This window comes from Phocoena sinus, chromosome 18 (genome assembly GCF_008692025.1).
Source record: "Phocoena sinus isolate mPhoSin1 chromosome 18, mPhoSin1.pri, whole genome shotgun sequence".
In the NCBI taxonomy this organism is placed as follows: Eukaryota; Metazoa; Chordata; class Mammalia; order Artiodactyla; family Phocoenidae; genus Phocoena; species Phocoena sinus.
In genome coordinates, this window is record NC_045780.1 from 23,170,841 (window position 1) to 23,187,588 (window position 16,748).

The 16,748-nt window shown below is 42.6% G+C and overlaps 1 protein-coding gene across 6 annotated transcripts in view; it reads left to right on the plus strand.

Annotated features, from left to right (window-relative positions):
* The window catches only part of ENOX1 (ecto-NOX disulfide-thiol exchanger 1), a 622,833-nt gene that overhangs the window by 199,543 nt on the left and 406,542 nt on the right, over positions 1-16,748 (plus strand). For all 6 annotated transcript variants that reach the window (XM_032611636.1, XM_032611631.1, XM_032611635.1 and 3 more), the window contains exon 3: positions 10,553-10,714. The gene's annotated coding sequence lies outside the window, so the exon portion shown is untranslated. The remainder of the gene's footprint in view (positions 1-10,552; positions 10,715-16,748) is intronic.

Below are 16,748 nucleotides of genomic sequence, written 5' to 3' on the forward strand. Positions count from 1 at the left end.
TTGCTTGCTTATGGTCACCCCCTTTCAACTCTACCCACAAAACAGATTACCAAGAATTCTCTAATAATATTAGTATTAACGTTCATATGTGAAGATGACTGTTGACAGTGATCGATTGGATATGAATGACAGAAAAAAAATGCAGAGTTTGCAGAAAGGAAAAGAAAGTGTCTCCCCGGAAGGTGATAACCAGCATCTTTGAGAGCACTTAGGGAGTCTGTGTTTGTGAGGCCAGTGAATTAGGAGGGTGGAAAGCAATGTGGCATTGCTGAAACTGATGAAGAAGAGCAAGGTACCATGCCAGGGGCAAGCGCAGGCTCTTAGGCAGAGCTCCCAACTGCTGAGAGGTTGACTTGTTTTGCAAACTCTACAAGTAATTTGTTGTTCAGTCACATTCCATGGTCACTGGCACTATCGTGCAGAGTGGCTTCACAAAAGAAGCATTGCTAGAATGCATTAGAAATGATGATTTAAGATTGAACTGGCTCTGTTGAAATGACCTTAAATTACATGCTGCAACGTTGTTTTTCCCCAAGTGGCTAAAATCACTGACTTAAGATATTTAAAATGTCAGAAACATATATCCTTAATAAGATCGGAGAGTCAGCCAACTTCACGGAGCATCATAGGTCTTCACCATCATCTAAGTAGACCTTTGAGACTACAAGGGTCGTGCCTGGATTTCTCTCATTATAAATTAATCTGAAATGATTGATGCATTCTGACATCTGGACAGGGCTGCAGCAGATGTGTGACTGAGTCATGTTTGCAAGTTCCTTGCTTCAGATCCTTCAACGTAATTTAGCATTTAACATTTAAACGTTTAGCCTGGAGGATTAGTCTTCCAAGTATTGTCATTCTTGATGCCCAGCAGATGGATCCAGGGATACATGTGCATATCTGGGTGAACAGATCTGAATTAAGGAAAGGCAGCTTCTTCCGGCACCAGTGTATACCGATGGAATATCATTGGTGTAAACAGGAAACATGGCACCTATTAACTCAGGCTTCCATGTGTAACACTTAGGCAGTTGGCAAGACAAAGTTTACTCCAGCCCCCTCACAGGGGTGGGAGCAAGATAACAATAATAATTGTTGGCATTGCTGAACTATGTTAGATATGCTGCGTGATGTGACAGCAAGCCTCCCCACAACGGCAATCACCTGAATTTGGCAATTCACAGTCAGTTGAAATTCTTATACTGAGTAGTATTTTATATAGGTCTGTTTATTGGAAATGAGTGATTTATTTATTTTTAAATTTATTTTCTTTTATTGAGGTGTAATTGACATATAACATTATATTAGTTTCAGGTGTACAACATAATGATTTGATATATGTATGTATTGTAAAATGATCGCCACAATAAGTGTAGTTAACGTCCGTCACCACACACAATTATTAACTATCATCACCATGCCGTACGTTTATTTTTAGCATCTAAATTTGAAAGTTGCTAGCGTGCTTTCCAAGATTTTGCTCGGTTTGGTAAACCGTGAGAAGCCAAGAAGACTGAAGAGAAGACTGAACGGAGAAAAGGACCAGGGAAAAGTGGAAAATGTTTTGACAACCTGAATGCAAACAAACAAACCAAGGAACTTCGTGATCCACTTTGTAACTCTATATGTGTAGGTTACTGCTGCCCTCATGAGTATGAGTAACTAATTTTAGGCAGCAATGAGACCAAAACGTTGTGAAAAAAGAAATTGAAGCTCGAGAAAGTGATATGTTCATTCAGTATGTGAACTAGCTCTGTTAACTAACCATGAAGAGATATACACTTTTCTTAATAGAAAATCAGTTTTCCCCAATTCCACTTAATAAACGTTGAGTAAATACTTTAGAAATATCAGTTTGAATGGGTATCAAACCTTTAGCCTTTCTGGGGCACCTACATGATTTGCTCTCAGACTCTGTGTGTGTGTGTGTGTGTGTGTGTGTGTGTGTGTGTGTGTGAGAGAGAGAGAGAGAGAGAGAGAGAGAGAGAGAGAGAGAGAGGGATGGCAGGGGCAGGGGGGAGAGGCAAGTGAGCAAGTACAAACACGCACAGTTGAATACACAGCACAAGAAAAGTACTCACATGCATGGAATTAGATGGGTCTGAGTTTGGAGAAGCTAGATTCCATTTATCACCTGCAAAATATCACAAAAACATTACATAAATGCCATGAGCACTTTGATGTCTGGACTCTGTCTTGATGACCAGGGCAGATGGTTGATATGTCCTAAGAATGGGCACTTTGCAGCTCCCAGCGTTTGGAACTCTGCCATATAAATTTGAAATGGGGCAAAGTGAAATGTTGGGATTTTCATATACTCATGAGAGGTGCAAAATTTCAAAATGTGGGGATCGTAGGAAGTTATTCTCTGAGAAAACAGCCCTATTAGTAAAGATCGGAGACCGTCATTTATCTGGCTGTTGTCTGGTGAACAGGAAGGAGATGGGAAAAATTCTTACATAAATGAAGCCCCTAAGAATGTAGTGCAGTCATGTTTTTCTTGTATTTATGACAGTTATTTTAATATTTGTTAATGCACCTTACATTAATTCTTATGCCATAATATTGTAATAGTTGTCAGTTTTCAGTGCAATTATATGTGTGCTAGCTTTAATGAGAGCCTGCAAAGAGATTAAAATAAAAGGATTCTCCAGGGACATGGGTTCGATCCCTGGTCCGGGAAGATCCCACATGCCGCGGAGCAACTAAGCCCTTGAGCCACAACTACTGAGTCTGCTCTGTAGAGCCTGCGAGCCACAACTACTGAGCCTGTGCGCCCTAGAGCCCATGCACCACAACTACTGAAGCCCGTGCTCTCTGGGGCCCGTGTGCTGCAACTACTGAATCCCGTGCGCCTAGAGCCTGTGCTCCATCCACAACAAGAGAAGCCACCGCAATGAGAAGCCCGCACACCGCAATGAAGAGTAGCCCTCGCTCACCACAACTAGAGAAAGCCTGCATGCAGCAACAAAGACCCAACACAGCCAAAAATAAAATAAAATAAAATAAAAAAATAAAAGGATTCCATGACATGGTTTACGTTACAAATAAGGACATTTTTTTTTCAAATGCAAGTGTGAAGTTATACGGAGAGAAATAATCAGGTGCTACGTGTGCCATACTTTATAATTGCTTTGCCTTTTAGCTGTGAACCTTAGACTTTCATCTCATCTGTAGGTTTGTCATCATTAGGTAAGAGGAAGCAACATCTGAATGGCGGTGATGCTGCTTCTAGAAAGCTCGAATTGTGTATCCACGACAACATAACTCAGACCCAGAATTATTTGTTATAACCGAAATATAAATTATTTATAAAAATATAAATAAAGCCAAAGTGACTATTTTTTTATTAAAATAGAACCGCTGGGTGGAGAAAATTTATGAAAATAATAAGGAGCTTTTAAGCCATTGGACTATACCGTTACGAATGAGTTATGGCAAGCATAATGAGTGTCGTGCAGGTGTGAGAGGAAAAAAAGAAAACTTTATTCACAGATATGCACAAATAAAAAGTGATGGATTGCGATTTGTGGGTTTGCTGACCGCAAAGGGGAGCGGTATCTTGTATGTATCCACCTGATCCTGTGAAAGATGCAGAGACTGGGAAAAGTGTCATGTCAAAAACCAGCCTTTCTCCAGCGCCTGCTCTGTGACTGCCCTCTGCTAGGCATCTTAGGTACAGTGTAATTCGAGGACAACAAGGAGAGTGAAGAGTCACAGAGTAATTGGCAGAGATCGGAAGGGGGGGTGCCAGCAGTGTGGAAATTCAAGTGACAAGAGGGGGGTGGGTGGGTGACACATCAGAGAGAGGCCCAACAGTAAGAAGTGACCTTCAGGGCAGCTCTGGGGACTCAGCAGGGTGCCCAGCAGAAGGCTTCTGCCCTCCCTGTGCCTCAGTGAGGACTAAAGGCAGTTCTGTGCTTGTTCAAAGGACATTTGTCACACAGCAGGTCTTTAGTTCATATGTGGCATGGGAAGAATGGGAAAAAGACCAGAGCGCAAAGGGACATTTGTATCTGTCTTTCTGTCCGTCCATGCATCCATCTAGCCAATTCAAAGAGGTGGATGGCAAGTTCTTGGTTAACTTAACTACAGCTGTGCCCATTGTTGTTATCAGGACAGCAGTGGATATTTGTAACGATGCCCTAAGTCACCGAGGAAAAGCTGTATAATATTATTCTTAAGAAGGTAGACACATGTAAAAATCTATTCTAGAAAGATTTCCATCTTTTCAAGAGATCAATGGTTCCTCGAGGGAAGAAATCATTTCTTATTCATCTCTATATCTTTTGACACCCAGCGCAATGTTCTTTGCATAGGAGATAAAAATACTTGTGACACTGAGCAGAAGAGAAATAATTTATGTTTTTGGGAAAAAGAATTATGTTGTTTAAAAGCCAGTATTTTTATTATCAGGAGACGCAACCCGCAATAATATATTGCCCTTCCCATACTCCTACCCGTTCTCACCCCTCAAAATAAGGTGATGTTTTCATGTATCGAATTAAGGACTCAGTTACTGAAGTGTCTTTAGTAATGCAGAGGACGTGTTTCTAAGATGTTTTTCAGGAAAATTTAACAGAGGAAGATATTGTACAGGTGGTGTCACATGAAGGGATTATTTCCTGCCAACTTGCGTTGTAGGCACCAGGCAGAGGTCCCCTACTCCTGCCTTTTCCCAGATGATTCTCAGCTCAGTGACTTGGGTGCTACTGGCTGTAAGCCTTATGCAGTACCCTAAGCTCAAGGTGGAATTTAGCCAGATAAGACTCAGGGATCAGGACCGTAGAGCTTCCGTAAGATGCCTCTACCTGAGGCTCAGCTAGGGCATCCTCACATCTACCCAGGCCCAGCACATCCCCAAAGAGACTAAATTTTCTTCCAGTAGACCCCGCATCATGTGGTAGAAAGAGCAGTAGGTTTCTTGAGTCTGTGGTCTGGGATTTTAGTGACCATATTTGCCCTAAATGGTACGCTGTAACCTCCTTGGGCTTCGGTTTTCATAATTATAACATGAGGATTGTCATATCCGCCCTACAGAATTGTTGGTAGATCACGTGAAATAATGGGTCTGATGCGTTGAGGGGATCGAAAGCACTAGACACACATCAGGCCAGGGTTCCTCTGTGGCCAGACCAGAGTTTTGGTAACTTTGCTGCCAAGGATGTCTTAACTTACTACCACTAATAATGGTTGAAAATAAGGAAAATTATAAGGAACTTTTTACTAATAAACTATGCAATTATGAATGAGTTATTTGGGATATATTGGTAACACCTATGTAAGGAAAGTTAGTGTCATTTATGAAAAATGAACCTCTTTGCGCACTAAGTACAAACTATGTACGCTTGGCCCAGTTAATCCAATACTTTGCATCTATTATCTTTGCCAGAGATTCCCCCAGCTTCGCAGCAGAATTCTGACCGCCTCCACGGATTTCAACAAGCTCACTAACACTCAGCTATTTTCACTAAAATCTAGTTAAGATCCTGTTAACACTTTTCAGCGGGTCAGCAATGTTCTGTCTCTGATGGAAACATCCCACTGAACACCGAGCTATCCTTAGATAAGTGAAAGAATCCTATTTCAACTCTCCAGGTCCTTGTCAGCTTGGTGTTCCCTTCAGAGCTCCTGGTAAACTGCTCCTTGACTTTTAAAAAAAAAAAGTAGTTTCGCATTCTAAATAGTGTATTTTAAAGGAGCCCAAACCTTTTTCTGCAATTTTATTCATAGCACACCATGTCGCCTGTAGTTTGGTATTTGTTCTAACAGGTTACAATAAAAGTGAAAGCCAGCTGTGTCATACTTTTCACAATTTGCTATTTGCCCTTCTTCAGTTGGAGGTATTTCCAGGGACTAAGGTTCACTGGCGAGTCCTGTACCTTCTGCTTAGCGACCATGCAGGCAGAGAGGAGACCCCTTTATTTTATTTATTTCTTTTTTTAATTGAAGTATAGTTAATTTACAGTGTTGTATTAATTACTGCTACACAGCAAAGTGATTCAGTTATACATATATATATATATATATATATATATATACACACACACACACACACACACACACACACACATTCTTTCTTTATAATCTTTTCCATTATGGTTTATCATGGGGTACTGAATATAGTTCTCTGTGCTCTACAGTAGGACCTTGTTGTTTACCCATCCTATATATAAAAGCTGACATCTGCTCACCCCAACCTCCCACTCCATCCTTTCCCCAGCCCCCTTTCCTTTGGCAACCACCAGTCTCTTCTCTGTGTCCATGATTCTGTTTCTGTTTCATAGATAGGTTCATTTGTGTCATATTTTACATTCCATGTATAAGTGATATATGACATTTACCTTTCTCTGTCTGACTTACTTCACTTAATATGATCATCTCTAGTTGCATCCATGTTGCTGCAAATGGCATTAATTTGTTCTTTTTTATGGCTGAGTAGTATTCCATTGTATATATGTACTACATCTTCTTTATCCATTCATCTGTCGATGGACATTTAGGTTGTTTCCATGTCTTGGCTATTGAGAATACTGCTGTTATGAACGTGGTGCATGTATCTTTTTGAATTATAGTTTTGTCTGGATATATGCCCAGAAGTGGGATTGCTGGCTCATATGGTAATTCTATTTTTAGTTTTCTGAGGAACCTCCATACTGTTTTCCACAGTGACTGCACCAACTTACGTTCCCACCAACAATGTAGGAGGGTTCCCTTTTTGAGGAGACCCCTTTATGAGCAGATGAAGAAGGCTTGAGAAAGGGCCAGACTTTCTGAACCACAGAATGTGTTTATACAAGTTCTGAAAATGGAATGTTGGAAGTTTGGGTAGTCGTCTTTCAGTCTGCTTGAGCATAGGAGCTACGACAAGGTATTATCTCATTCAGCAAATATGTACCTCTTACAGTGTGCCAAGCACTACAGGTCTTGTGGAAAAAGCATTGATCAAAACAGACAAAACTCTACCTTCATGAAGCATATTTCCTCATGGCGGGGGGCAATATATTTTTAGGAGGAGAGTGCTATGCTAGTAATTTGGCTCTCAGGGAGAAAAGAGGCCTAGTTTTTAGCATTTGCTAAGCATGGCTAATTTCAGGCTACCAGTGTGAATGGGAGTTGGGGAGAGAGGTGTATAACCAGCAATCTGTTTTTTTTGAGGAAGCTCCATAGTGTTTTCCACAGGAGCTGCACCAATTTACATTCCCACTGACAATGCACAAGGGTTCCCTTTTCTCCACATCTCTTCAGGACTTGTTATTTGCTGTCTTTTTTGCAGTGCTGACGTTGACAGGTGTGAAGTGATACCTCACTGTGGTTTTGATTTGTGTTTCCCTGATGTTTAGTGATGTTCAGCATCTTCTCATGTGTTTGTTGGCCATCTGTAGGTCTTCTTTGGAAAAATGTCTATTCAGGTCCTCTGTCCATTTTTTAAACCAGTTGTTTGTTTTTCTCCTGTTGAACTGTATGAGTTCTTTGCACATTTTGGATAGTAGCCCCTTGTTAGGTATATGATTTGCAAATATCCTCTCCCATTCAGTAGACTACTTTTTCAGTTTGTTCACTGTGCAAAAACTTTTTGTTTGATGTAGTCCCATTTGATTATTTTTGCTTTTGTTTCCTTGCCTGAGGAGATATATCCAAAACAATATTGTAAGACCGATGTCAAAAAGCATACTGCGTATGTTTTCTTCTGGAAGTTTTATGGTTTCAGCTCTTCAAGTCTTTAATCCATTTTTAGTTTCTTTTTGTGCAGAGAGAATTAAGAGGCATCCTTTGGGCCCAGCCGCACACTCCCCCTCTGGTCACCAGAGCTGTATGCTCTAGTGATATGCTTTTTTGTGGGCTCTGTGGGCCCTTCTGTTGTGGCGGGCTGGCTACTTTGGGTGTGGTGATATGTAGGGCAGACTCCTGGCTCGGGTGACTACCAGGCCCTGCCTCATGCGGTGGCTGCCAGCCTGCTGGTGGATGGGGCCAGGTCCCAGCTTGGCTGGCTGTGTAGCCCTGAGTGTGCCTGGGGCTGGTGTCAGCCTACTGGTGGGCAGGTAAGTCCCTGGCACTAATAAGCTAGAGGGAGGACTCCAAAATGGTGCTCACCATCGTCAGTGTCCTTGTGGCTAAATGAGCTCCTAAGAGTGGCTGCTGCCAGTGTCTTTGTTCCCAGTGGACTCCCAGTTGCCTCTTGCCTCTCCAGGAGGCTCTCCAAGGTGAGCAGGTGGGTCCAAACCAGGCTCCTTTCAAATCACTGCCTCTGTGCTGGACTTGGAGTGTGTGAGGTTTGCGTGTGCCCTTAGGAGTGGAGTCTCTGTTTCCTATAGCCCTCCACCTCTCTCAAATGCAAACCCTGCTGGCCTTCAAAGCCTGATGTTCTGGGGGCTTGTTTTCCTAGTGGAGGACCTCCAGGCTGGGGAGCCCATTGCGGGGCTCAGACCACTTGATCCTTGGGGAGAACCTCTGCAATTGTGATTATCCTCCCATTTGTAGCTCACCTACCTGGTGGTGTGGGTTCTGACTATACCAATTCTCCATCCCTCTTACCTATCCCATTTCAGTTCCTTCTTTATATCTTTAGTTGTGGAAAACACTTTCTCCTAGTCTTCAGATCTTCTTCGTAGATAGTTTCTCTGTAAATAGTTATGATATCGGTGTGTCCATGGAAGCAGGTGAGTTCGGGGCTTCCTACTCTGCCATCTTGGACACTCAAACCAGAATTAGCTTCTCTGTTACTGTCTCTGTCCCTTACTAGCTGTTGGTTTCCCTTTGCCCATGCATGATTAGCTCCACGGAAGTAGGGACATAATGCTTCATACCATTACACTCCTGGTGCCTAGCACAGAGTAGGCACTCAGTAAATATCTGTGGAGTGAATGTTGTTATTCTTTTCTCCATAGTTTAGTTTCCATAACTGTGAGATCTAAATAATAATACAAACTTTACAGGTAGTTTTGAAGAATAAATATAAAATGATGTGTACAAAGTGCATTGCACATCCAATATACAGAAAACATGACTACATGGAAGCTGTAATTATTATTTTCCATATTCTGTGTCATTTAGAATCTTGATAAAGATTTTTGACATCCAGAAGGGAGGCTTCTTCATTGGGAAAAATAATGGTGACTAATTTTCATTAAGACTTTTTCACTAAGCACCATCTCTTGAGTAACTCAGAAATAGAGGACTTCCTCATCTGAAAGCCATAAAGTCCAAACTAACTGCATCACTGCAATTAGAAAGAATTTGTCCTACCCACAGTAATAAACTAGGACAGAAGCAAGAGAAACATGCTCTAGGAACTGACTTCCTACACGTAAATATTATTTGCTAAGATGATTGTTGTTTTAAAATGGTACCTACTCTGGGCTTTTGGACTAAAAATGAAAGGCCTGCAGTGGTGTTAAAAGTAGATGAGCAGAGACCGAACTGTTTGAGAGACGTACACTCAGTTGTCACGGTAGCCAAAAACTTCCAAATAGATCCTTTCCTCCTGCCCAGATGTTTAATGTCTATAGTAACATGCCCTAGATGGTGACAGAACCAGATGTGAATGTATAATACCTTTTTTTTTTTTTTGTCCTTGACAGTTTCGAAAACCTTTTTAACGCTCAGGAGGAATTTAGCTGGGAGTAAGCAAGTGAGAATTTGGTAGAACATCTGTGTTTCTGAAGTTTGTATTTTTGAGCTGTGTATGAATTCTCAGTTGCCTTTTTAGATGAATGTATTAATTTCACACATTTTGAAGAGGAATTCATAAAACCAACTAATAAGAGTATATCTGGGAATTGAGGCTACAGAATTTAAAACCGTTGATATGAATCTTTTATTTTCTCATGTTATGGCTTAGGTACCAATTCAGGCTAATGACTGTTAAAGAAAAGAGCACATTAATTTGCAAGTCACTCCTAAAGTTGACTGTTTTAAGAAAAGACCTTTGCCTTGATTATAGCTTTTCAGTAAGTGAAATTGTATGTACATATTTTTAAGTGTATTTTATTTTCGCAAGATTTTTTATTCTTATTTTATACAAGAAAGCTAGTGTTAGCCAACATTTTCCTGTGAAAATACCTCTGATGAAGGTAAAAAGTATAACCTCATCTTACCACTGACTCTGTGACCTAATGAAAGAATGTTAACTGAGGGTCATAATACATGTTCAAAGAACAGTTAACTTTTGTTGAGAAAAAAAATTTAATGTTCAGTTAATCTGCATGAAGACTAATGAACATGAAAGTCTAATACGTAAAAGAAGTAAAGTATTTATTGCAGGTTGGTTTTACTTTTTTTTCTGGTGACTGGAGGGTGGAGGAGAATGAGGGACAATAAGGATTTTGTAAGCAGATCAGAGTCAGATAATCAGGGAGAAAGAAAAGAGTAGGAGAAACCGATGGAAAAAAATGTAACTAACTCCTCCTACCTGGTATTGCTCCTAGACCTTTACCTCATGTGGGTCCTTGTTCCCCTTCTCTCTCAATAGCCACACAAAATCCTGCTTGCTCAGCCCCATTGACCCAGGTATGCTTCTCTCCCCTTTCTAAGATACGCTTTGTTCCCCCAGCTGTGCAACCAGCCCCAGAGAGGCAGTGTGTCTCTGAGTCACCTGAGCTCCGTGCTGCTGCCTTCCTGCTGTCCACCCACCTCTCTTCACCTCTGGCGATCTTCCTAGTGTCTGCAGGCTCTCCTGGGCCGACTATCTCAAAGGGAAGTAAGTGCCTCTCAGGTAAGTCTTTTTCACCTCCCCTGTGGATCTTTGCGGATTTCAGTCTGATGATCTCTTTAAGCAGAAGTTGTCCTTTTAGGGCAATGCCGTTTAATAGAACTTCCTGCAGCCACAGAAGTGTTCTGGGTCTGTGCTATCCAGTATGGTAGCCAGTAGCCACTTGGGGCTACTTAGACTTGAATTAATTAAAATGAAATACAATTAAATATTTATCTCCTTAGCCACACTACCCACATTTGAGGTGCTCACGTGCTGCTGGTGGCAGCTGAATTAGATGGTACAGCTTTAGGGGAATCCCAGGTCTGGTGGGAATGGGCCAATTCTGGTCAAGTTCAGATGGGTGGAGAGAAGCCCCAGGGAATCGTGGTCTCAGAGGAAAGCCACGGTGGATGCAAAGGTCCAGCAACTATCTGTTATCCGGGCTTCCTGGAGCAGGCTATCTTGAAGGGAGACTGGAGCAGGGCAATTCCATGGCCTCCTCACGCCCCAGCTCCCAATAAACAGTGGTGTAGCCTCAAGTGTGGAATTTCGAGTTAGGCCTGCGTTTGTTGGAATGTCGGCTCCACCAGTAGTTAGCTATGGGACATAGGAAGTTACTCAAGCTTTGTTTCTTCATTTGTAAAATCAAGATGATAATACCTACTTGCCAGGGCTGCGGTGTAAATTCAGTGAGGTGATAAATGGAAGGCAGCACAGCACCTGGCATATCCTAACCACCTACTGTATCAGCCGGAAATTAGATGCTGTAGGTCCTGTGTGTCAGCCTCAGGCCCTGCTTCCTGCTTCTGAAACAAAATACTGATTAGCCTTTTGAACTGAAGTGCTAAACAAACAAGAGAATAACTCAGGAATTGTTGCTACATTGCCTGTAATTTTCAAACACATTATTTTATACAAACATAAGTCTCCTCATACGAAGATGCTGTTTTGAAGAATAATGTGTGCGTGTGCGTGCGCGTGTGTGTACAGACTAATCTTTATTCACAGTTACACCAGGCAGGTACTGGTAACAGTGCGTGTGGAAAGATGTCCTTGACCTCTGTTTGTGGACCCAAGTCAGCTGCCATTTTCATCACAGACATTCACACTTGCTCATGATTGAAGTTGCCTAGTCCAAGGATCGTGCTACATTCCTGTGGTCCGCATTCCAGGTTGCAAAGGGAGGAGAAATATTTTAAAGAGCAGATTGTCTGCACATCTTGGGAGTTTCTTCTGGCTTCTTTCCTTGCAATTCCACATACTTTCACCCACGCGAGAGCAAATGGGGTTGGTGTTGATGGGGCTCCGTAAGAGAGAATCAGCTGGCTGACCTTGTAGAGATCCTGCTGGAACTTGAAGATATGAGAATCAGACTGTGGTCCAAATACGCAGATGGTTTCACCTGCCTGAACTTCTAGTTTCAGCGTGCTTCCAAACTCCATCTCTCAGCTTCTGTGCAAAACAGATCATATGTTTTGACAAGAGGAGAAGGGGGAGGAGTTCAGGTGACTAATATTTATGGCCCATCCTCACTATGAATTGAGTTTTAAACAGTCAAGATCTTCCCCTGGAAGAAGGCTGACAAATTGTCTGAAAAGGGGTGCCTGTGTGTGCTGGAGTGGGGGAAAGCCACAGAAGTACAAATCCAAACGGGGGGCCTCAAGAGCGGGGCTTCCCCACCCTCCCTCTCCGATTCCTGCTAAGCAGGAAACATGTTCTGTAGCTCCTCCCAGTTGACTTCACCTTCCAGATAAGTGTTGAAGGTTTCGAAGGGCTGCTTTTTTTATTTTAGGGACTCTGTCCCCTCCCCTGAAATCTGGGCTGTCTTGTGATTATTTCAACTAGCAGAGTACACCTGCTAAAAGAAAAGAGGCATCTCTTTTTAAAAAAAAAATTTAGTTTAAGGGTTTCATTACAGACAGGGTAACCAAGAGAAAGAAATTGGGGAATTTGCAGCTGACTCGGAGATTTGGAGGGGCCCCTCCTATAGCGGTCTCCCAGACTCTCTCTCTGCTCACCCCATCCCCAAACAATTTTATTTCTGATCCAACAGTAGGTAAGGCTATGGGATTGTTTCTTTATTTTGGTCCTTTTCCCTGGAAGTATGTAGACCTGAAGGTGCATTCTGGGCAAAACAGTAGAATTCCTTTGCTGTCTGCAAAACTGTTGATCCACCCAACCTGCCGGAAGGTAAACAGGTGAGGAAGTCCCTCCAGGAAGCAATCGCTACCAGACCCTAGACTGCTGCTCTCCTCTAAAACAATTTTTAGCAAAAATTTTAAACCAAGTATACTAGCCGTTCTTGGAATTCGTTGGTATTTATTTTGTTAATATACAAAACACTAGCCAAATATTGTTACTGAGTAATCATTATGAGAGGTACTAATATTTTTGAGAATTTCAGTGATGTAGAACAGTGGTCTGCAAACTTTTTGGCACCAGGGACTGGTTTCATGGAAGACAGGTTTTCCACAGACCGGAGTGGAGTGGGGAATGGTTTCGGGATGATTCTAGCACATTACATCTATTGTGCACTTTATTTCTATTATTATTACATTGTGATATATAATGAAATAATTATACAGCTCACCATAATGCAGAATCAGTGGGAGCCCTGAGCTTGTTTTCCTGCAACTAGCTGGTCCCCTCTGGGGGTGATGGGAGACAGTGACGCCCGACGTGAGTTGCTTATGTCCAGTCTACTCCGTGATCTCGCGTTGGTTGCTGTCACTTCAGAAAACTCTGCTTCACAAAGACAGGATGTTGGAAATGGAAGCAGGCTTTTCAGTGCTTTTGTGGCAATCTCAGGATATTCCGCCTTGACTTTAATCCAGAACGTATGGAGATTTGAAGTGTTTCACACATACTTTTTTTTTTTTTTTTTGCGGTACGTGGGCCTCTCACTGTTGTGGCCTCTCCCGTTGCGGAGCACAGGCTCCGGACGCGCAGGCTCAGCGGCCATGGCTCACGGGCCCAGCCGCTCCGCGGCATGTGGGATCTTCCCGGACCGGGGCACGAACCCGTGTCCCCTGCATCGGCAGGCGGATTCTCAACCACTGCGCCACCAGGGAAGCCCCACACATACTTTTAAGGCCACCGTCATTTGCGATCTCAAGCAGTTGATCCTCTTCTAGCACGGACAAAGTTGATTCACCTGGCTTATTCACAAATGGGTCACGGATCCATTCCCTCCCAGTTCGGGGATCTTTTGTGGTTGGGAAGTAAAGCTCAGACTCTTTTGAAAGCTGCAGTAGGTGATAGAAAGAAGGCCCTGGTTCATTCTCTTTCAAGATCTCTGCTACTGTTTGAAACATGTCAAAAATCCCAGTGTTTACTCGTCACTCCCAGAATTCCAGTTTGGCTTTGAGTGCAGCCACTTTATCTGCCGACTTGAACACAGTTTTCGTTCTCCCCTGAAGTGACAGATTGAGTTTGTTGAGCAGGTTGAATATGTCACACAAGTAAGCAAGTTTTGCGACCCACTGTGTGTCACCGAAATGTGCTGCCAGTGGTGACTGTTTTTCTAAACGAAATCTCTGGAGCGGCTCTTGGAACTCAGAAACTCTGGCCAGTGATCTCCCTTTAGAAAGCCATCTCACTCCTGTGTCTAAGAGAAGACGTGTGTGCTCTGCGTCCATCTCCTCACAGAGCCGCGCGAACAGACGTGAGTTAAGGGCATGCACTTTAACGTGCTTGATAATTTTAATCACATCCCGCGAAACGTTGTTAAGTTCAGGTGACGTTTTTCGGCTAGCCAGCACTTCTCTGTGGATGACACAGCACGTAGACTCACATTCAGAAGTTTCGCTACTTTGACTGGAGTAGTGAAACCAGTCATGGCAGCCACTCCATCTGTGCATACACTGACCCAAAATGACCAATTCAGTCTTCCTGGAATGTAATCATTCAAAGACTTGAATAGTTCTGCAGCTTTGGTGTTGGTTGGTAACGAAAGTGCCCGTAACATATCCTCATGCACATCCTCCTGAAAAACGTATCGCACGAAACGAGCATTGTTGCCTTGTTGTGAACGTTGGTAGACTCGTCAGCCTGGATCGCGTGCCACGGTGACTCATTACTGCTCTCTAACAGTTGTGCCTCAGTATCCTCTGCTGTTTCATCAGTTCGTCTAGTTATGGTATTAGCCACCTTTTGAACGGCAGCCTCTCCTAAAAGTTCACGACAGATGTCCTTGCAGCAGGCAGCATCAACTCTTCACCAATAGGAAAGGGCTTCTTAGCTTTGGCAATGCGGTTAGCCACTCAGTGCTCTCAGTGCAGACACATTTGATGAAGTGGTGGCCTTCAATAATTGCTTCTGTTCTTTGTGTTCACATTTAAAAAAAAACAAAAAAAAACAGAAAAACTCCAGAGGCTTGTCTTTTAATGCAGGGTGCTTGGTCCCCATGTGGTGAAACAGTCTTGAAAGTTTCCAAACGGCTTCGCTGGATAGCTGGTCGCTGCATATTATACAAAGTGGGTTCGGAGAATGTGAGTCACCTGTTGCAATGAACCCGTGAGTTAAGTAGGACTCTTGGCATTTTCTTTGAAATGCAGCTTTCTTTTCGTTGGCAGTCGTAGAGTCTTCTGCTGTCTCCTCGTTGGGTCTTTCCCCCTTTTCAAAGAAGCTCTCCAGCACTGTTTGTTTTTTACTAATTTTGGCTAGGGTTAGCCTGAGGGCTTACCAAAACTGTGACTGAGACAAGTGCGTGGTGCGGGAAAGAGGCACGATGGAAGTGGTCAATAGAATAATGGACAGGCCACGTACAGACTAAAATAAGTGTTGGATTCTGACTTGAAGCCTGCTACCGGGTGCAGCTGTACGACTGAAGTACATCCACTCACTTGCCACTGTAGCCTGCCACCAGCTGGGCTTAATTGTCACTCGCCACTCACTGATAGGGTTTTGATATGATTCTGCAAGCAGTTGATTTATTACGGTCTCTGTGCAGTCAAACCTCTCTGCTAAGGATAATCTGTATTTGCAGCCGCTCCCCAGCGCTAGCATCACTGCCTCACCTCCACCTCAGATCATCACACATCAGATTCTCATAAGGAGAGTGAAGCCTAGATCCCTCGCATGTGCAGTTCATGTGCTCCTGTGAGAATCCGATACTGCCACTGATCTGACAGGCGGTGGAGCTCAGGTGGTAATGCAAGTGATGGGGGGCGGCTGTAAATACAGAGGAAGCTTTGCTTGCTCGTCTGCCGCTCACCTCCCGCTGTGCAGCCTGGTTCCTAACAGGCCACAGACTGGTACCAGTCCATGGCCCGGGGGTTGGGGACCCCCTGATGTAGAACTTTAAGAATTTCTGACATTGTTTTTGTATGGGTGCCCGGCAAAGGAATAATTATTAGCAACTGCTACTTGAGATTGATTTTCAGAGTGCTGAAGCACTGTTGACTTTATCAGATCCAAATTTGACTTTCAGAGAGTCTGTGATAAAAAATAGCAGTTTTCGGACCTTTTCTCTGCAGGAAGGATAGTAATCTGGCAAATACCAGCGCACCTTAAGTTGGCTTAATTGAGTCATGTAGGCTTTCTTTAGCAAAAGTCTAATTCCTTTCTTTTTATCTTCTTTTCTCCCTCCCTCCCTCCCTTCCTTCCTTCCATAATATGTTTCATTATGATTGCATTTTCAGCATAGAAACATCTATACCAATAACTTTTACATAATGATGTAAAACTTTAAAAATCCAACCAATGGGGATATATGTACACATATAGCTGATTCATCTTGTTATACAGCAAAACTAACACAACACTGTAAAGTAATTATACTCCAATAAAGATGCTAAAAATAAATAAATAAATGTTAAAAATATGTAAATAAATAAAAATGCAACCAAACTCATTCTGAGAAATTAACTTCAATCACATACTAAGAGATACACTGATGTTCTATTATTTACAAGAGTAAATCAAGTAGTCTATCCCGTAAATGTTTTTTCCCTAGGATTTTGTTTTTCATTCTGTGTGTATTTGTTTTTATTTAAACAGCGATAGTATTTTTAATAACCTATGGATAAAACCACATGAATCTTCCCAGAAGTTA